Here is an 18,977-nt window from a genome sequence, read left to right as displayed (position 1 = left end):
ACACCGACCTGCAGAGAGCAATCTACCCAGGCCCATTCCGCGCACTGCATCATTCTACATTGAATGCTGACTAATCCACCGAGCCCGCACAATCACCGTACACAATGGGACAATGAAGCGTGGCCAATCCCGCAGAAGCTACACTTCTTTGTAAACGGAGCAGCCGGAGCAAACCCACGGGGAGAATGTTCAAACCGTTCAGACGGTGACGCGAGGGTCGATTGGAACCTGTGTCCCAAGCGTTCTGACTCAGCCAGTGTTAACCAGTCAGCCAAGTTCCGCTGAGCGACCTGACGCCTGGCTGCATAGCTCAGCGGTTAGAGCACTGGTCTTGTAAACCAGAGATCGTGAGTTCAAATCTCACTGGGGCCTCTCAGTCTTGTGGTATGACGCTGAGGAGCGCTGTGTTCTTCAAATTGCTCCTCGCCCGTTTGTCGTCCAACCGGCTTCTTGGAAGCACGAGCGTCCACCGGCGGGGCGGGTGGCGCTCCTGTTGGACTCATAGCTGCTGCTTTTGGGAATTGATGTCTGAAACGCCTCTCATTTCTCGTCTCCGACCAGGTGAGCAGGTTTTCCTGCAACTTCTTTCTTCTGCAGGCAAAGAACGGGGCTGTGTGTGTTCACCGATTAAAGTTTGAGATCGCTGAACCGATTAAAGTTTGAGATCGCTGACCTCAGTCACTCCAAGCGACCGAATGACCATTCCCAATCATGTCTCCCGGTGATTCTCAGCTATCACAGAAGCATAGAATCCCTCCAGTTTGGAAACAGGCCATTCCGCCCAACTAGCCGCTCAGTGGTTCGCACTGCTGCCTCACAGCACTAGGGACGCAGTCACGATTCCAGCTTTAGGGGACTGTCTGTGTCGTGTTTGCACATTCGCCCAGAGTCTGCGTGGGTTTGCTCCGGTTCGCTCCCACTGTCTAAAGACGTGCAAGTCGTGTGAATTGGCCATTCTAAATTGCCCCTAGTCGTAGGTACATTATTCAGAGAGAAACGGGTCTGGGTGGGTTGATGTGGACTTGTTGGGCTGAAGGGCCTGTTTCCACACTGTCGCCAATCTAATTTATTCTAATCTCGTCAACACCGACCTGCAGAGAGCAGTCTACCCAGACCCATTCCGCACACTGCATCGTTGTACATTGAATGCTGACTAATCCATCGAGCCCGCACAATCACCGTACACAATGGGACAATGAAGCATGGCCAATCCCGCAGAAGCTGCACATCTCTGTAACCGGAGCAGCCGGAGCAAACCCACGCGCGCACGGGGAGAGAGAGTGTTCAAACTGTCCAGACGGTGACGCGAGGGCTGTTACCCAATCAGCCAAAGGTTCGCGGCGGCCGCTCGCCCGGCTCCATAGCTCAGCGGTTAGAGCGCTGGTCTCGTAAACCAGAGGGCGTGAGTTCAAATCTCACTGGGGCCTCATCGCATTTATCCTCTTTGCCAGGCCAGCCCGCAGTCAGTTTCAATGTTTGGTATGCGACTGACGAGTACCATGTTCGAATCGCTCAACGCCTGTTTATGGTCCAAGCGGCTTCTGAGGAAGGGCGAGTTTTCACCCCCAAACACCAGAGGTACGCGACGCGCTCCCGAATAACCCTGTTGGACTGAGAGCTGCTACTTTTGTCAAGTTGAGCTTTCCTGCAACTTCTGCTTTTGTCACTTACAGCGTTCAGTTGAAATCCAAAACTTCTTTGTTCTGCAGGCAAAGAACGGGGCCGTGTGTGTTCACCGATTTCAGTTTGAGATCGCTGACCGATGATGTCTCCCGGTGATTCTCAGATATCACAGGAGCACAGAATCCCTCCAGTTTGGAAACAGTTTGGACTTGTTGGGCTGAAGGGCTGTTTCCACACTGTCACCAATCTCATATATTCTTATCTCGTCAACACCGACCTGCAGAGAGCAATCTACCCAGGCCCATTCCGCGCACTGCATCATTCTACATTGAATGCTGACTAATCCACCGAGCCCGCACAATCACCGTACACAATGGGACAATGAAGCGTGGCCAATCCCGCAGAAGCTACACTTCTTTGTAAACGGAGCAGCCGGAGCAAACCCACGGGGAGAATGTTCAAACCGTTCAGACGGTGACGCGAGGGTCGATTGGAACCTGTGTCCCAAGCGTTCTGACTCAGCCAGTGTTAACCAGTCAGCCAAGTTCCGCTGAGCGACCTGGCGCCTGGCTGCATAGCTCAGCGGTTAGAGCACTGGTCTTGTAAACCAGAGATCGTGAGTTCAAATCTCACTGGGGCCTCTCAGTCTTGTGGTATGACGCTGAGGAGCGCTGTGTTCTTCAAATTGCTCCTCGCCCGTTTGTCGTCCAACCGGCTTCTTGGAAGCACGAGCGTCCACCGGCGGGGCGGGTGGCGCTCCTGTTGGACTCATAGCTGCTGCTTTTGGGAATTGATGTCTGAAACGCCTCTCATTTCTCGTCTCCGACCAGGTGAGCAGGTTTTCCTGCAACTTCTTTCTTCTGCAGGCAAAGAACGGGGCTGTGTGTGTTCACCGATTAAAGTTTGAGATCGCTGAACCGATTAAAGTTTGAGATCGCTGACCTCAGTCACTCCAAGCGACCGAATGACCATTCCCAATCATGTCTCCCGGTGATTCCCAGCTATCACAGAAGCATAGAATCCCTCCAGTTTGGAAACAGGCCATTCCGCCCAACTAGCCGCTCAGTGGTTCGCACTGCTGCCTCACAGCACTAGGGACGCAGTCACGATTCCAGCTTTAGGGGACTGTCTGTGTCGTGTTTGCACATTCGCCCAGAGTCTGCGTGGGTTTGCTCCGGTTCGCTCCCACTGTCTAAAGACGTGCAAGTCGTGTGAATTGGCCATTCTAAATTGCCCCTAGTCGTAGGTACATTATTCAGAGAGAAACGGGTCTGGGTGGGTTGATGTGGACTTGTTGGGCTGAAGGGCCTGTTTCCACACTGTCGCCAATCTAATTTATTCTAATCTCGTCAACACCGACCTGCAGAGAGCAGTCTACCCAGACCCATTCCGCACACTGCATCGTTGTACATTGAATGCTGACTAATCCATCGAGCCCGCACAATCACCGTACACAATGGGACAATGAAGCATGGCCAATCCCGCAGAAGCTGCACATCTCTGTAACCGGAGCAGCCGGAGCAAACCCACGCGCGCACGGGGAGAGAGAGTGTTCAAACTGTCCAGACGGTGACGCGAGGGCTGTTACCCAATCAGCCAAAGGTTCGCGGCGGCCGCTCGCCCGGCTCCATAGCTCAGCGGTTAGAGCGCTGGTCTCGTAAACCAGAGGGCGTGAGTTCAAATCTCACTGGGGCCTCATCGCATTTATCCTCTTTGCCAGGCCAGCCCGCAGTCAGTTTCAATGTTTGGTATGCGACTGACGAGTACCATGTTCGAATCGCTCAACGCCTGTTTATGGTCCAAGCGGCTTCTGAGGAAGGGCGAGTTTTCACCCCCAAACACCAGAGGTACGCGACGCGCTCCCGAATAACCCTGTTGGACTGAGAGCTGCTACTTTTGTCAAGTTGAGCTTTCCTGCAACTTCTGCTTTTGTCACTTACAGCGTTCAGTTGAAATCCAAAAACTTCTTTGTTCTGCAGGCAAAGAACGGGGCCGTGTGTGTTCACCGATTTCAGTTTGAGATCGCTGACCGATGATGTCTCCCGGTGATTCTCAGATATCACAGGAGCACAGAATCCCTCCAGTTTGGAAACAGTTTGGACTTGTTGGGCTGAAGGGCCTGTTTCCACACTGTCACCAATCTCATATATTCTTATCTCGTCAACACCGACCTGCAGAGAGCAATCTACCCAGGCCCATTCCGCGCACTGCATCATTCTACATTGAATGCTGACTAATCCACCGAGCCCGCACAATCACCGTACACAATGGGACAATGAAGCGTGGCCAATCCCGCAGAAGCTACACTTCTTTGTAAACGGAGCAGCCGGAGCAAACCCACGGGGAGAATGTTCAAACCGTTCAGACGGTGACGCGAGGGTCGATTGGAACCTGTGTCCCAAGCGTTCTGACTCAGCCAGTGTTAACCAGTCAGCCAAGTTCCGCTGAGCGACCTGGCGCCTGGCTCCATAGCTCAGCGGTTAGAGCACTGGTCTTGTAAACCAGAGATCGTGAGTTCAAATCTCACTGGGGCCTCTCAGTCTTGTGGTATGACGCTGAGGAGCGCTGTGTTCTTCAAATTGCTCCTCGCCCGTTTGTCGTCCAACCGGCTTCTTGGAAGCACGAGCGTCCACCGGCGGGGCGGGTGGCGCTCCTGTTGGACTCATAGCTGCTGCTTTGGGAATTGATGTCTGAAACGCCTCTCATTTCTCGTCTCCGACCAGGTGAGCAGGTTTTCCTGCAACTTCTTTCTTCTGCAGGCAAAGAACGGGGCTGTGTGTGTTCACCGATTAAAGTTTGAGATCGCTGAACCGATTAAAGTTTGAGATCGCTGACCTCAGTCACTCCAAGCGACCGAATGACCATTCCCAATCATGTCTCCCGGTGATTCTCAGCTATCACAGAAGCATAGAATCCCTCCAGTTTGGAAACAGGCCATTCCGCCCAACTAGCCGCTCAGTGGTTCGCACTGCTGCCTCACAGCACTAGGGACGCAGTCACGATTCCAGCTTTAGGGGACTGTCTGTGTCGTGTTTGCACATTCGCCCAGAGTCTGCGTGGGTTTGCTCCGGTTCGCTCCCACTGTCTAAAGACGTGCAAGTCGTGTGAATTGGCCATTCTAAATTGCCCCTAGTCGTAGGTACATTATTCAGAGAGAAACGGGTCTGGGTGGGTTGATGTGGACTTGTTGGGCTGAAGGGCCTGTTTCCACACTGTCGCCAATCTAATTTATTCTAATCTCGTCAACACCGACCTGCAGAGAGCAGTCTACCCAGACCCATTCCGCACACTGCATCGTTGTACATTGAATGCTGACTAATCCATCGAGCCCGCACAATCACCGTACACAATGGGACAATGAAGCATGGCCAATCCCGCAGAAGCTGCACATCTCTGTAACCGGAGCAGCCGGAGCAAACCCACGCGCGCACGGGGAGAGAGAGTGTTCAAACTGTCCAGACGGTGACGCGAGGGCTGTTACCCAATCAGCCAAAGGTTCGCGGCGGCCGCTCGCCCGGCTCCATAGCTCAGCGGTTAGAGCGCTGGTCTCGTAAACCAGAGGGCGTGAGTTCAAATCTCACTGGGGCCTCATCGCATTTATCCTCTTTGCCAGGCCAGCCCGCAGTCAGTTTCAATGTTTGGTATGCGACTGACGAGTACCATGTTCGAATCGCTCAACGCCTGTTTATGGTCCAAGCGGCTTCTGAGGAAGGGCGAGTTTTCACCCCCAAACACCAGAGGTACGCGACGCGCTCCCGAATAACCCTGTTGGACTGAGAGCTGCTACTTTTGTCAAGTTGAGCTTTCCTGCAACTTCTGCTTTTGTCACTTACAGCGTTCAGTTGAAATCCAAAAACTTCTTTGTTCTGCAGGCAAAGAACGGGGCCGTGTGTGTTCACCGATTTCAGTTTGAGATCGCTGACCGATGATGTCTCCCGGTGATTCTCAGATATCACAGGAGCACAGAATCCCTCCAGTTTGGAAACAGTTTGGACTTGTTGGGCTGAAGGGCCTGTTTCCACACTGTCACCAATCTCATATATTCTTATCTCGTCAACACCGACCTGCAGAGAGCAATCTACCCAGGCCCATTCCGCGCACTGCATCATTCTACATTGAATGCTGACTAATCCACCGAGCCCGCACAATCACCGTACACAATGGGACAATGAAGCGTGGCCAATCCCGCAGAAGCTACACTTCTTTGTAAACGGAGCAGCCGGAGCAAACCCACGGGGAGAATGTTCAAACCGTTCAGACGGTGACGCGAGGGTCGATTGGAACCTGTGTCCCAAGCGTTCTGACTCAGCCAGTGTTAACCAGTCAGCCAAGTTCCGCTGAGCGACCTGGCGCCTGGCTCCATAGCTCAGCGGTTAGAGCACTGGTCTTGTAAACCAGAGGTCGTGAGTTCAAATCTCACTGGGGCCTCTCAGTCTTGTGGTATGACGCTGAGGAGCGCTGTGTTCTTCAAATTGCTCCTCGCCCGTTTGTCGTCCAACCGGCTTCTTGGAAGCACGAGCGTCCACCGGCGGGGCGGGTGGCGCTCCTGTTGGACTCATAGCTGCTGCTTTTGGGAATTGATGTCTGAAACGCCTCTCATTTCTCGTCTCCGACCAGGTGAGCAGGTTTTCCTGCAACTTCTTTCTTCTGCAGGCAAAGAACGGGGCTGTGTGTGTTCACCGATTAAAGTTTGAGATCGCTGAACCGATTAAAGTTTGAGATCGCTGACCTCAGTCACTCCAAGCGACCGAATGACCATTCCCAATCATGTCTCCCGGTGATTCTCAGCTATCACAGAAGCATAGAATCCCTCCAGTTTGGAAACAGGCCATTCCGCCCAACTAGCCGCTCAGTGGTTCGCACTGCTGCCTCACAGCACTAGGGACGCAGTCACGATTCCAGCTTTAGGGGACTGTCTGTGTCGTGTTTGCACATTCGCCCAGAGTCTGCGTGGGTTTGCTCCGGTTCGCTCCCACTGTCTAAAGACGTGCAAGTCGTGTGAATTGGCCATTCTAAATTGCCCCTAGTCGTAGGTACATTATTCAGAGAGAAACGGGTCTGGGTGGGTTGATGTGGACTTGTTGGGCTGAAGGGCCTGTTTCCACACTGTCGCCAATCTAATTTATTCTAATCTCGTCAACACCGACCTGCAGAGAGCAGTCTACCCAGACCCATTCCGCACACTGCATCGTTGTACATTGAATGCTGACTAATCCATCGAGCCCGCACAATCACCGTACACAATGGGACAATGAAGCATGGCCAATCCCGCAGAAGCTGCACATCTCTGTAACCGGAGCAGCCGGAGCAAACCCACGCGCGCACGGGGAGAGAGAGTGTTCAAACTGTCCAGACGGTGACGCGAGGGCTGTTACCCAATCAGCCAAAGGTTCGCGGCGGCCGCTCGCCCGGCTCCATAGCTCAGCGGTTAGAGCGCTGGTCTCGTAAACCAGAGGGCGTGAGTTCAAATCTCACTGGGGCCTCATCGCATTTATCCTCTTTGCCAGGCCAGCCCGCAGTCAGTTTCAATGTTTGGTATGCGACTGACGAGTACCATGTTCGAATCGCTCAACGCCTGTTTATGGTCCAAGCGGCTTCTGAGGAAGGGCGAGTTTTCACCCCCAAACACCAGAGGTACGCGACGCGCTCCCGAATAACCCTGTTGGACTGAGAGCTGCTACTTTTGTCAAGTTGAGCTTTCCTGCAACTTCTGCTTTTGTCACTTACAGCGTTCAGTTGAAATCCAAAAACTTCTTTGTTCTGCAGGCAAAGAACGGGGCCGTGTGTGTTCACCGATTTCAGTTTGAGATCGCTGACCGATGATGTCTCCCGGTGATTCTCAGATATCACAGGAGCACAGAATCCCTCCAGTTTGGAAACAGTTTGGACTTGTTGGGCTGAAGGGCCTGTTTCCACACTGTCACCAATCTCATATATTCTTATCTCGTCAACACCGACCTGCAGAGAGCAATCTACCAGGCCCATTCCGCGCACTGCATCATTCTACATTGAATGCTGACTAATCCACCGAGCCCGCACAATCACCGTACACAATGGGACAATGAAGCGTGGCCAATCCCGCAGAAGCTACACTTCTTTGTAAACGGAGCAGCCGGAGCAAACCCACGGGGAGAATGTTCAAACCGTTCAGACGGTGACGCGAGGGTCGATTGGAACCTGTGTCCCAAGCGTTCTGACTCAGCCAGTGTTAACCAGTCAGCCAAGTTCCGCTGAGCGACCTGGCGCCTGGCTCCATAGCTCAGCGGTTAGAGCACTGGTCTTGTAAACCAGAGGTCGTGAGTTCAAATCTCACTGGGGCCTCTCAGTCTTGTGGTATGACGCTGAGGAGCGCTGTGTTCTTCAAATTGCTCCTCGCCCGTTTGTCGTCCAACCGGCTTCTTGGAAGCACGAGCGTCCACCGGCGGGGCGGGTGGCGCTCCTGTTGGACTCATAGCTGCTGCTTTTGGGAATTGATGTCTGAAACGCCTCTCATTTCTCGTCTCCGACCAGGTGAGCAGGTTTTCCTGCAACTTCTTTCTTCTGCAGGCAAAGAACGGGGCTGTGTGTGTTCACCGATTAAAGTTTGAGATCGCTGAACCGATTAAAGTTTGAGATCGCTGACCTCAGTCACTCCAAGCGACCGAATGACCATTCCCAATCATGTCTCCCGGTGATTCTCAGCTATCACAGAAGCATAGAATCCCTCCAGTTTGGAAACAGGCCATTCCGCCCAACTAGCCGCTCAGTGGTTCGCACTGCTGCCTCACAGCACTAGGGACGCAGTCACGATTCCAGCTTTAGGGGACTGTCTGTGTCGTGTTTGCACATTCGCCCAGAGTCTGCGTGGGTTTGCTCCGGTTCGCTCCCACTGTCTAAAGACGTGCAAGTCGTGTGAATTGGCCATTCTAAATTGCCCCTAGTCGTAGGTACATTATTCAGAGAGAAACGGGTCTGGGTGGGTTGATGTGGACTTGTTGGGCTGAAGGGCCTGTTTCCACACTGTCGCCAATCTAATTTATTCTAATCTCGTCAACACCGACCTGCAGAGAGCAGTCTACCCAGACCCATTCCGCACACTGCATCGTTGTACATTGAATGCTGACTAATCCATCGAGCCCGCACAATCACCGTACACAATGGGACAATGAAGCATGGCCAATCCCGCAGAAGCTGCACATCTCTGTAACCGGAGCAGCCGGAGCAAACCCACGCGCGCACGGGGAGAGAGAGTGTTCAAACTGTCCAGACGGTGACGCGAGGGCTGTTACCCAATCAGCCAAAGGTTCGCGGCGGCCGCTCGCCCGGCTCCATAGCTCAGCGGTTAGAGCGCTGGTCTCGTAAACCAGAGGGCGTGAGTTCAAATCTCACTGGGGCCTCATCGCATTTATCCTCTTTGCCAGGCCAGCCCGCAGTCAGTTTCAATGTTTGGTATGCGACTGACGAGTACCATGTTCGAATCGCTCAACGCCTGTTTATGGTCCAAGCGGCTTCTGAGGAAGGGCGAGTTTTCACCCCCAAACACCAGAGGTACGCGACGCGCTCCCGAATAACCCTGTTGGACTGAGAGCTGCTACTTTTGTCAAGTTGAGCTTTCCTGCAACTTCTGCTTTTGTCACTTACAGCGTTCAGTTGAAATCCAAAAACTTCTTTGTTCTGCAGGCAAAGAACGGGGCCGTGTGTGTTCACCGATTTCAGTTTGAGATCGCTGACCGATGATGTCTCCCGGTGATTCTCAGATATCACAGGAGCACAGAATCCCTCCAGTTTGGAAACAGTTTGGACTTGTTGGGCTGAAGGGCCTGTTTCCACACTGTCACCAATCTCATATATTCTTATCTCGTCAACACCGACCTGCAGAGAGCAATCTACCCAGGCCCATTCCGCGCACTGCATCATTCTACATTGAATGCTGACTAATCCACCGAGCCCGCACAATCACCGTACACAATGGGACAATGAAGCGTGGCCAATCCCGCAGAAGCTACACTTCTTTGTAAACGGAGCAGCCGGAGCAAACCCACGGGGGAGAATGTTCAAACCGTTCAGACGGTGACGCGAGGGTCGATTGGAACCTGTGTCCCAAGCGTTCTGACTCAGCCAGTGTTAACCAGTCAGCCAAGTTCCGCTGAGCGACCTGGCGCCTGGCTCCATAGCTCAGCGGTTAGAGCACTGGTCTTGTAAACCAGAGGTCGTGAGTTCAAATCTCACTGGGGCCTCTCAGTCTTGTGGTATGACGCTGAGGAGCGCTGTGTTCTTCAAATTGCTCCTCGCCCGTTTGTCGTCCAACCGGCTTCTTGGAAGCACGAGCGTCCACCGGCGGGGCGGGTGGCGCTCCTGTTGGACTCATAGCTGCTGCTTTTGGGAATTGATGTCTGAAACGCCTCTCATTTCTCGTCTCCGACCAGGTGAGCAGGTTTTCCTGCAACTTCTTTCTTCTGCAGGCAAAGAACGGGGCTGTGTGTGTTCACCGATTAAAGTTTGAGATCGCTGAACCGATTAAAGTTTGAGATCGCTGACCTCAGTCACTCCAAGCGACCGAATGACCATTCCCAATCATGTCTCCCGGTGATTCTCAGCTATCACAGAAGCATAGAATCCCTCCAGTTTGGAAACAGGCCATTCCGCCCAACTAGCCGCTCAGTGGTTCGCACTGCTGCCTCACAGCACTAGGGACGCAGTCACGATTCCAGCTTTAGGGGACTGTCTGTGTCGTGTTTGCACATTCGCCCAGAGTCTGCGTGGGTTTGCTCCGGTTCGCTCCCACTGTCTAAAGACGTGCAAGTCGTGTGAATTGGCCATTCTAAATTGCCCCTAGTCGTAGGTACATTATTCAGAGAGAAACGGGTCTGGGTGGGTTGATGTGGACTTGTTGGGCTGAAGGGCCTGTTTCCACACTGTCGCCAATCTAATTTATTCTAATCTCGTCAACACCGACCTGCAGAGAGCAGTCTACCCAGACCCATTCCGCACACTGCATCGTTGTACATTGAATGCTGACTAATCCATCGAGCCCGCACAATCACCGTACACAATGGGACAATGAAGCATGGCCAATCCCGCAGAAGCTGCACATCTCTGTAACCGGAGCAGCCGGAGCAAACCCACGCGCGCACGGGGAGAGAGAGTGTTCAAACTGTCCAGACGGTGACGCGAGGGCTGTTACCCAATCAGCCAAAGGTTCGCGGCGGCCGCTCGCCCGGCTCCATAGCTCAGCGGTTAGAGCGCTGGTCTCGTAAACCAGAGGGCGTGAGTTCAAATCTCACTGGGGCCTCATCGCATTTATCCTCTTTGCCAGGCCAGCCCGCAGTCAGTTTCAATGTTTGGTATGCGACTGACGAGTACCATGTTCGAATCGCTCAACGCCTGTTTATGGTCCAAGCGGCTTCTGAGGAAGGGCGAGTTTTCACCCCCAAACACCAGAGGTACGCGACGCGCTCCCGAATAACCCTGTTGGACTGAGAGCTGCTACTTTTGTCAAGTTGAGCTTTCCTGCAACTTCTGCTTTTGTCACTTACAGCGTTCAGTTGAAATCCAAAAACTTCTTTGTTCTGCAGGCAAAGAACGGGGCCGTGTGTGTTCACCGATTTCAGTTTGAGATCGCTGACCGATGATGTCTCCCGGTGATTCTCAGATATCACAGGAGCACAGAATCCCTCCAGTTTGGAAACAGTTTGGACTTGTTGGGCTGAAGGGCCTGTTTCCACACTGTCACCAATCTCATATATTCTTATCTCGTCAACACCGACCTGCAGAGAGCAATCTACCCAGGCCCATTCCGCGCACTGCATCATTCTACATTGAATGCTGACTAATCCACCGAGCCCGCACAATCACCGTACACAATGGGACAATGAAGCGTGGCCAATCCCGCAGAAGCTACACTTCTTTGTAAACGGAGCAGCCGGAGCAAACCCACGGGGAGAATGTTCAAACCGTTCAGACGGTGACGCGAGGGTCGATTGGAACCTGTGTCCCAAGCGTTCTGACTCAGCCAGTGTTAACCAGTCAGCCAAGTTCCGCTGAGCGACCTGGCGCCTGGCTCCATAGCTCAGCGGTTAGAGCACTGGTCTTGTAAACCAGAGGTCGTGAGTTCAAATCTCACTGGGGCCTCTCAGTCTTGTGGTATGACGCTGAGGAGCGCTGTGTTCTTCAAATTGCTCCTCGCCCGTTTGTCGTCCAACCGGCTTCTTGGAAGCACGAGCGTCCACCGGCGGGGCGGGTGGCGCTCCTGTTGGACTCATAGCTGCTGCTTTTGGGAATTGATGTCTGAAACGCCTCTCATTTCTCGTCTCCGACCAGGTGAGCAGGTTTTCCTGCAACTTCTTTCTTCTGCAGGCAAAGAACGGGGCTGTGTGTGTTCACCGATTAAAGTTTGAGATCGCTGAACCGATTAAAGTTTGAGATCGCTGACCTCAGTCACTCCAAGCGACCGAATGACCATTCCCAATCATGTCTCCCGGTGATTCTCAGCTATCACAGAAGCATAGAATCCCTCCAGTTTGGAAACAGGCCATTCCGCCCAACTAGCCGCTCAGTGGTTCGCACTGCTGCCTCACAGCACTAGGGACGCAGTCACGATTCCAGCTTTAGGGGACTGTCTGTGTCGTGTTTGCACATTCGCCCAGAGTCTGCGTGGGTTTGCTCCGGTTCGCTCCCACTGTCTAAAGACGTGCAAGTCGTGTGAATTGGCCATTCTAAATTGCCCCTAGTCGTAGGTACATTATTCAGAGAGAAACGGGTCTGGGTGGGTTGATGTGGACTTGTTGGGCTGAAGGGCCTGTTTCCACACTGTCGCCAATCTAATTTATTCTAATCTCGTCAACACCGACCTGCAGAGAGCAGTCTACCCAGACCCATTCCGCACACTGCATCGTTGTACATTGAATGCTGACTAATCCATCGAGCCCGCACAATCACCGTACACAATGGGACAATGAAGCATGGCCAATCCCGCAGAAGCTGCACATCTCTGTAACCGGAGCACCCGGAGCAAACCCACGCGCGCACGGGGAGAGAGAGTGTTCAAACTGTCCAGACGGTGACGCGAGGGCTGTTACCCAATCAGCCAAAGGTTCGCGGCGGCCGCTCGCCCGGCTCCATAGCTCAGCGGTTAGAGCGCTGGTCTCGTAAACCAGAGGGCGTGAGTTCAAATCTCACTGGGGCCTCATCGCATTTATCCTCTTTGCCAGGCCAGCCCGCAGTCAGTTTCAATGTTTGGTATGCGACTGACGAGTACCATGTTCGAATCGCTCAACGCCTGTTTATGGTCCAAGCGGCTTCTGAGGAAGGGCGAGTTTTCACCCCCAAACACCAGAGGTACGCGACGCGCTCCCGAATAACCCTGTTGGACTGAGAGCTGCTACTTTTGTCAAGTTGAGCTTTCCTGCAACTTCTGCTTTTGTCACTTACAGCGTTCAGTTGAAATCCAAAAACTTCTTTGTTCTGCAGGCAAAGAACGGGGCCGTGTGTGTTCACCGATTTCAGTTTGAGATCGCTGACCGATGATGTCTCCCGGTGATTCTCAGATATCACAGGAGCACAGAATCCCTCCAGTTTGGAAACAGTTTGGACTTGTTGGGCTGAAGGGCCTGTTTCCACACTGTCACCAATCTCATATATTCTTATCTCGTCAACACCGACCTGCAGAGAGCAATCTACCCAGGCCCATTCCGCGCACTGCATCATTCTACATTGAATGCTGACTAATCCACCGAGCCCGCACAATCACCGTACACAATGGGACAATGAAGCGTGGCCAATCCCGCAGAAGCTACACTTCTTTGTAAACGGAGCAGCCGGAGCAAACCCACGGGGAGAATGTTCAAACCGTTCAGACGGTGACGCGAGGGTCGATTGGAACCTGTGTCCCAAGCGTTCTGACTCAGCCAGTGTTAACCAGTCAGCCAAGTTCCGCTGAGCGACCTGGCGCCTGGCTGCATAGCTCAGCGGTTAGAGCACTGGTCTTGTAAACCAGAGATCGTGAGTTCAAATCTCACTGGGGCCTCTCAGTCTTGTGGTATGACGCTGAGGAGCGCTGTGTTCTTCAAATTGCTCCTCGCCCGTTTGTCGTCCAACCGGCTTCTTGGAAGCACGAGCGTCCACCGGCGGGGCGGGTGGCGCTCCTGTTGGACTCATAGCTGCTGCTTTTGGGAATTGATGTCTGAAACGCCTCTCATTTCTCGTCTCCGACCAGGTGAGCAGGTTTTCCTGCAACTTCTTTCTTCTGCAGGCAAAGAACGGGGCTGTGTGTGTTCACCGATTAAAGTTTGAGATCGCTGAACCGATTAAAGTTTGAGATCGCTGACCTCAGTCACTCCAAGCGACCGAATGACCATTCCCAATCATGTCTCCCGGTGATTCTCAGCTATCACAGAAGCATAGAATCCCTCCAGTTTGGAAACAGGCCATTCCGCCCAACTAGCCGCTCAGTGGTTCGCACTGCTGCCTCACAGCACTAGGGACGCAGTCACGATTCCAGCTTTAGGGGACTGTCTGTGTCGTGTTTGCACATTCGCCCAGAGTCTGCGTGGGTTTGCTCCGGTTCGCTCCCACTGTCTAAAGACGTGCAAGTCGTGTGAATTGGCCATTCTAAATTGCCCCTAGTCGTAGGTACATTATTCAGAGAGAAACGGGTCTGGGTGGGTTGATGTGGACTTGTTGGGCTGAAGGGCCTGTTTCCACACTGTCGCCAATCTAATTTATTCTAATCTCGTCAACACCGACCTGCAGAGAGCAGTCTACCCAGACCCATTCCGCACACTGCATCGTTGTACATTGAATGCTGACTAATCCATCGAGCCCGCACAATCACCGTACACAATGGGACAATGAAGCATGGCCAATCCCGCAGAAGCTGCACATCTCTGTAACCGGAGCAGCCGGAGCAAACCCACGCGCGCACGGGGAGAGAGAGTGTTCAAACTGTCCAGACGGTGACGCGAGGACTGTTACCCAATCAGCCAAAGGTTCGCGGCGGCCGCTCGCCCGGCTCCATAGCTCAGCGGTTAGAGCGCTGGTCTCGTAAACCAGAGGGCGTGAGTTCAAATCTCACTGGGGCCTCATCGCATTTATCCTCTTTGCCAGGCCAGCCCGCAGTCAGTTTCAATGTTTGGTATGCGACTGACGAGTACCATGTTCGAATCGCTCAACGCCTGTTTATGGTCCAAGCGGCTTCTGAGGAAGGGCGAGTTTTCACCCCCAAACACCAGAGGTACGCGACGCGCTCCCGAATAACCCTGTTGGACTGAGAGCTGCTACTTTTGTCAAGTTGAGCTTTCCTGCAACTTCTGCTTTTGTCACTTACAGCGTTCAGTTGAAATCCAAAAACTTCTTTGTTCTGCAGGCAAAGAACGGGGCCGTGTGTGTTCACCGATTTCAGTTTGAGATCGCTGACCGATGATGTCTCCCGGTGATTCTCAGATATCACAGGAGCACAGAATCCCTCCAGTTTGGAAACAGTTTGGACTTGTTGGGCTGAAGGGCCTGTTTCCACACTGTCACCAATCTCATATATTCTTATCTCGTCAACACCGACCTGCAGAGAGCAATCTACCCAGGCCCATTCCGCGCACTGCATCATTCTACATTGAATGCTGACTAATCCACCGAGCCCGCACAATCACCGTACACAATGGGACAATGAAGCGTGGCCAATCCCGCAGAAGCTACACTTCTTTGTAAACGGAGCAGCCGGAGCAAACCCACGGGGAGAATGTTCAAACCGTTCAGACGGTGACGCGAGGGTCGATTGGAACCTGTGTCCCAAGCGTTCTGACTCAGCCAGTGTTAACCAGTCAGCCAAGTTCCGCTGAGCGACCTGGCGCCTGGCTCCATAGCTCAGCGGTTAGAGCACTGGTCTTGTAAACCAGAGGTCGTGAGTTCAAATCTCACTGGGGCCTCTCAGTCTTGTGGTATGACGCTGAGGAGCGCTGTGTTCTTCAAATTGCTCCTCGCCCGTTTGTCGTCCAACCGGCTTCTTGGAAGCACGAGCGTCCACCGGCGGGGCGGGTGGCGCTCCTGTTGGACTCATAGCTGCTGCTTTTGGGAATTGATGTCTGAAACGCCTCTCATTTCTCGTCTCCGACCAGGTGAGCAGGTTTTCCTGCAACTTCTTTCTTCTGCAGGCAAAGAACGGGGCTGTGTGTGTTCACCGATTAAAGTTTGAGATCGCTGAACCGATTAAAGTTTGAGATCGCTGACCTCAGTCACTCCAAGCGACCGAATGACCATTCCCAATCATGTCTCCCGGTGATTCTCAGCTATCACAGAAGCATAGAATCCCTCCAGTTTGGAAACAGGCCATTCCGCCCAACTAGCCGCTCAGTGGTTCGCACTGCTGCCTCACAGCACTAGGGACGCAGTCACGATTCCAGCTTTAGGGGACTGTCTGTGTCGTGTTTGCACATTCGCCCAGAGTCTGCGTGGGTTTGCTCCGGTTCGCTCCCACTGTCTAAAGACGTGCAAGTCGTGTGAATTGGCCATTCTAAATTGCCCCTAGTCGTAGGTACATTATTCAGAGAGAAACGGGTCTGGGTGGGTTGATGTGGACTTGTTGGGCTGAAGGGCCTGTTTCCACACTGTCGCCAATCTAATTTATTCTAATCTCGTCAACACCGACCTGCAGAGAGCAGTCTACCCAGACCCATTCCGCACACTGCATCGTTGTACATTGAATGCTGACTAATCCATCGGGCCCGCACAATCACCGTACACAATGGGACAATGAAGCATGGCCAATCCCGCAGAAGCTGCACATCTCTGTAACCGGAGCAGCCGGAGCAAACCCACGCGCGCACGGGGAGAGAGAGTGTTCAAACTGTCCAGACGGTGACGCGAGGGCTGTTACCCAATCAGCCAAAGGTTCGCGGCGGCCGCTCGCCCGGCTCCATAGCTCAGCGGTTAGAGCGCTGGTCTCGTAAACCAGAGGGCGTGAGTTCAAATCTCACTGGGGCCTCATCGCATTTATCCTCTTTGCCAGGCCAGCCCGCAGTCAGTTTCAATGTTTGGTATGCGACTGACGAGTACCATGTTCGAATCGCTCAACGCCTGTTTATGGTCCAAGCGGCTTCTGAGGAAGGGCGAGTTTTCACCCCCAAACACCAGAGGAACGCGACGCGCTCCCGAATAACCCTGTTGGACTGAGAGCTGCTACTTTTGTCAAGTTGAGCTTTCCTGCAACTTCTGCTTTTGTCACTTACAGCGTTCAGTTGAAATCCAAAAACTTCTTTGTTCTGCAGGCAAAGAACGGGGCCGTGTGTGTTCACCGATTTCAGTTTGAGATCGCTGACCGATGATGTCTCCCGGTGATTCTCAGATATCACAGGAGCACAGAATCCCTCCAGTTTGGAAACAGTTTGGACTTGTTGGGCTGAAGGGCCTGTTTCCACACTGTCACCAATCTCATATATTCTTATCTCGTCAACACCGACCTGCAGAGAGCAATCTACCCAGGCCCATTCCGCGCACTGCATCATTCTACATTGAATGCTGACTAATCCACCGAGCCCGCACAATCACCGTACACAATGGGACAATGAAGCGTGGCCAATCCCGCAGAAGCTACACTTCTTTGTAAACGGAGCAGCCGGAGCAAACCCACGGGGAGAATGTTCAAACCGTTCAGACGGTGACGCGAGGGTCGATTGGAACCTGTGTCCCAAGCGTTCTGACTCAGCCAGTGTTAACCAGTCAGCCAAGTTCCGCTGAGCGACCTGGCGCCTGGCTCCATAGCTCAGCGGTTAGAGCACTGGTCTTGTAAACCAGAGGTCGTGAGTTCAAATCTCACTGGGGCCTCTCAGTCTTGTGGTATGACGCTGAGGAGCGCTGTGTTCTTCAAATTGCTCCTCGCCCGTTTGTCGTCCAACCGGCTTCTTGGAAGCACGAGCGTCCACCGGCGGGGCGGGTGGCGCTCCTGTTGGACTCATAGCTGCTGCTTTTGGGAATTGATGTCTGAAACGCCTCTCATTTCTCGTCTCCGACCAGGTGAGCAGGTTTTCCTGCAACTTCTTTCTTCTGCAGGCAAAGAACGGGGCTGTGTGTGTTCACCGATTAAAGTTTGAGATCGCTGAACCGATTAAAGTTTGAGATCGCTGACCTCAGTCACTCCAAGCGACCGAATGACCATTCCCAATCATGTCTCCCGGTGATTCTCAGCTATCACAGAAGCATAGAATCCCTCCAGTTTGGAAACAGGCCATTCCGCCCAACTAGCCGCTCAGTGGTTCGCACTGCTGCCTCACAGCACTAGGGACGCAGTCACGATTCCAGCTTTAGGGGACTGTCTGTGTCGTGTTTGCACATTCGCCCAGAGTCTGCGTGGGTTTGCTCCGGTTCGCTCCCACTGTCTAAAGACGTGCAAGTCGTGTGAATTGGCCATTCTAAATTGCCCCTAGTCGTAGGTACATTATTCAGAGAGAAACGGGTCTGGGTGGGTTGATGTGGACTTGTTGGGCTGAAGGGCCTGTTTCCACACTGTCGCCAATCTAATTTATTCTAATCTCGTCAACACCGACCTGCAGAGAGCAGTCTACCCAGACCCATTCCGCACACTGCATCGTTGTACATTGAATGCTGACTAATCCATCGAGCCCGCACAATCACCGTACACAATGGGACAATGAAGCATGGCCAATCCCGCAGAAGCTGCACATCTCTGTAACCGGAGCACCCGGAGCAAACCCACGCGCGCACGGGGAGAGAGAGTGTTCAAACTGTCCAGACGGTGACGCGAGGGCTGTTACCCAATCAGCCAAAGGTTCGCGGCGGCCGCTCGCCCGGCTCCATAGCTCAGCGGTTAGAGCGCTGGTCTCGTAAACCAGAGGGCGTGAGTTCAAATCTCACTGGGGCCTCATCGCATTTATCCTCTTTGCCAGGCCAGCCCGCAGTCAGTTTCAATGTTTGGTATGCGACTGACGAGTACCATGTTCGAATCGCTCAACGCCTGTTTATGGTCCAAGCGGCTTCTGAGGAAGGGCGAGTTTTCACCCCCAAACACCAGAGGTACGCGACGCGCTCCCGAATAACCCTGTTGGACTGAGAGCTGCTACTTTTGTCAAGTTGAGCTTTCCTGCAACTTCTGCTTTTGTCACTTACAGCGTTCAGTTGAAATCCAAAAACTTCTTTGTTCTGCAGGCAAAGAACGGGGCCGTGTGTGTTCACCGATTTCAGTTTGAGATCGCTGACCGATGATGTCTCCCGGTGATTCTCAGATATCACAGGAGCACAGAATCCCTCCAGTTTGGAAACAGTTTGGACTTGTTGGGCTGAAGGGCCTGTTTCCACACTGTCACCAATCTCATATATTCTTATCTCGTCAACACCGACCTGCAGAGAGCAATCTACCCAGGCCCATTCCG

General features: G+C 53.1%; 16 non-coding genes across 16 annotated transcripts; all 16 read left to right on the top strand.

The window, feature by feature from the left end:
• Window positions 1–1,354: 1,354 nt before the first annotated feature.
• On the top strand, window positions 1,355–1,427 carry trnat-cgu (transfer RNA threonine (anticodon CGU)). The gene has a single exon. It is a non-coding gene; the product is annotated as a tRNA-Thr (tRNA).
• A 1,819-nt stretch (window positions 1,428–3,246) lies between these two features.
• trnat-cgu (transfer RNA threonine (anticodon CGU)) lies at window positions 3,247–3,319 on the top strand. The gene has a single exon. It is a non-coding gene; the product is annotated as a tRNA-Thr (tRNA).
• A 1,820-nt stretch (window positions 3,320–5,139) lies between these two features.
• On the top strand, window positions 5,140–5,212 carry trnat-cgu (transfer RNA threonine (anticodon CGU)). The gene has a single exon. It is a non-coding gene; the product is annotated as a tRNA-Thr (tRNA).
• Window positions 5,213–5,978: 766 nt separating this feature from the next.
• Window positions 5,979–6,051, top strand: trnat-ugu (transfer RNA threonine (anticodon UGU)). Its single transcript has one exon. It is a non-coding gene; the product is annotated as a tRNA-Thr (tRNA).
• Window positions 6,052–7,033: 982 nt separating this feature from the next.
• On the top strand, window positions 7,034–7,106 carry trnat-cgu (transfer RNA threonine (anticodon CGU)). Its single transcript has one exon. It is a non-coding gene; the product is annotated as a tRNA-Thr (tRNA).
• A 765-nt stretch (window positions 7,107–7,871) lies between these two features.
• Window positions 7,872–7,944, top strand: trnat-ugu (transfer RNA threonine (anticodon UGU)). The gene has a single exon. It is a non-coding gene; the product is annotated as a tRNA-Thr (tRNA).
• A 982-nt stretch (window positions 7,945–8,926) lies between these two features.
• On the top strand, window positions 8,927–8,999 carry trnat-cgu (transfer RNA threonine (anticodon CGU)). Its single transcript has one exon. It is a non-coding gene; the product is annotated as a tRNA-Thr (tRNA).
• A 767-nt stretch (window positions 9,000–9,766) lies between these two features.
• On the top strand, window positions 9,767–9,839 carry trnat-ugu (transfer RNA threonine (anticodon UGU)). The gene has a single exon. It is a non-coding gene; the product is annotated as a tRNA-Thr (tRNA).
• A 982-nt stretch (window positions 9,840–10,821) lies between these two features.
• Window positions 10,822–10,894, top strand: trnat-cgu (transfer RNA threonine (anticodon CGU)). The gene has a single exon. It is a non-coding gene; the product is annotated as a tRNA-Thr (tRNA).
• Window positions 10,895–11,660: 766 nt separating this feature from the next.
• On the top strand, window positions 11,661–11,733 carry trnat-ugu (transfer RNA threonine (anticodon UGU)). The gene has a single exon. It is a non-coding gene; the product is annotated as a tRNA-Thr (tRNA).
• Window positions 11,734–12,715: 982 nt separating this feature from the next.
• trnat-cgu (transfer RNA threonine (anticodon CGU)) lies at window positions 12,716–12,788 on the top strand. The gene has a single exon. It is a non-coding gene; the product is annotated as a tRNA-Thr (tRNA).
• Window positions 12,789–14,609: 1,821 nt separating this feature from the next.
• Window positions 14,610–14,682, top strand: trnat-cgu (transfer RNA threonine (anticodon CGU)). The gene has a single exon. It is a non-coding gene; the product is annotated as a tRNA-Thr (tRNA).
• A 766-nt stretch (window positions 14,683–15,448) lies between these two features.
• Window positions 15,449–15,521, top strand: trnat-ugu (transfer RNA threonine (anticodon UGU)). The gene has a single exon. It is a non-coding gene; the product is annotated as a tRNA-Thr (tRNA).
• A 982-nt stretch (window positions 15,522–16,503) lies between these two features.
• Window positions 16,504–16,576, top strand: trnat-cgu (transfer RNA threonine (anticodon CGU)). Its single transcript has one exon. It is a non-coding gene; the product is annotated as a tRNA-Thr (tRNA).
• Window positions 16,577–17,342: 766 nt separating this feature from the next.
• Window positions 17,343–17,415, top strand: trnat-ugu (transfer RNA threonine (anticodon UGU)). Its single transcript has one exon. It is a non-coding gene; the product is annotated as a tRNA-Thr (tRNA).
• A 982-nt stretch (window positions 17,416–18,397) lies between these two features.
• trnat-cgu (transfer RNA threonine (anticodon CGU)) lies at window positions 18,398–18,470 on the top strand. The gene has a single exon. It is a non-coding gene; the product is annotated as a tRNA-Thr (tRNA).
• The last annotated feature ends 507 nt before the right edge of the window (window positions 18,471–18,977 follow it).

This window comes from Hemiscyllium ocellatum, unplaced genomic scaffold, assembly GCF_020745735.1.
Source record: "Hemiscyllium ocellatum isolate sHemOce1 unplaced genomic scaffold, sHemOce1.pat.X.cur. scaffold_1329_pat_ctg1, whole genome shotgun sequence".
NCBI lineage: Eukaryota > Metazoa > Chordata > Chondrichthyes > Orectolobiformes > Hemiscylliidae > Hemiscyllium > Hemiscyllium ocellatum.
This window is presented reverse-complemented; position numbering and strand designations above follow the sequence as displayed.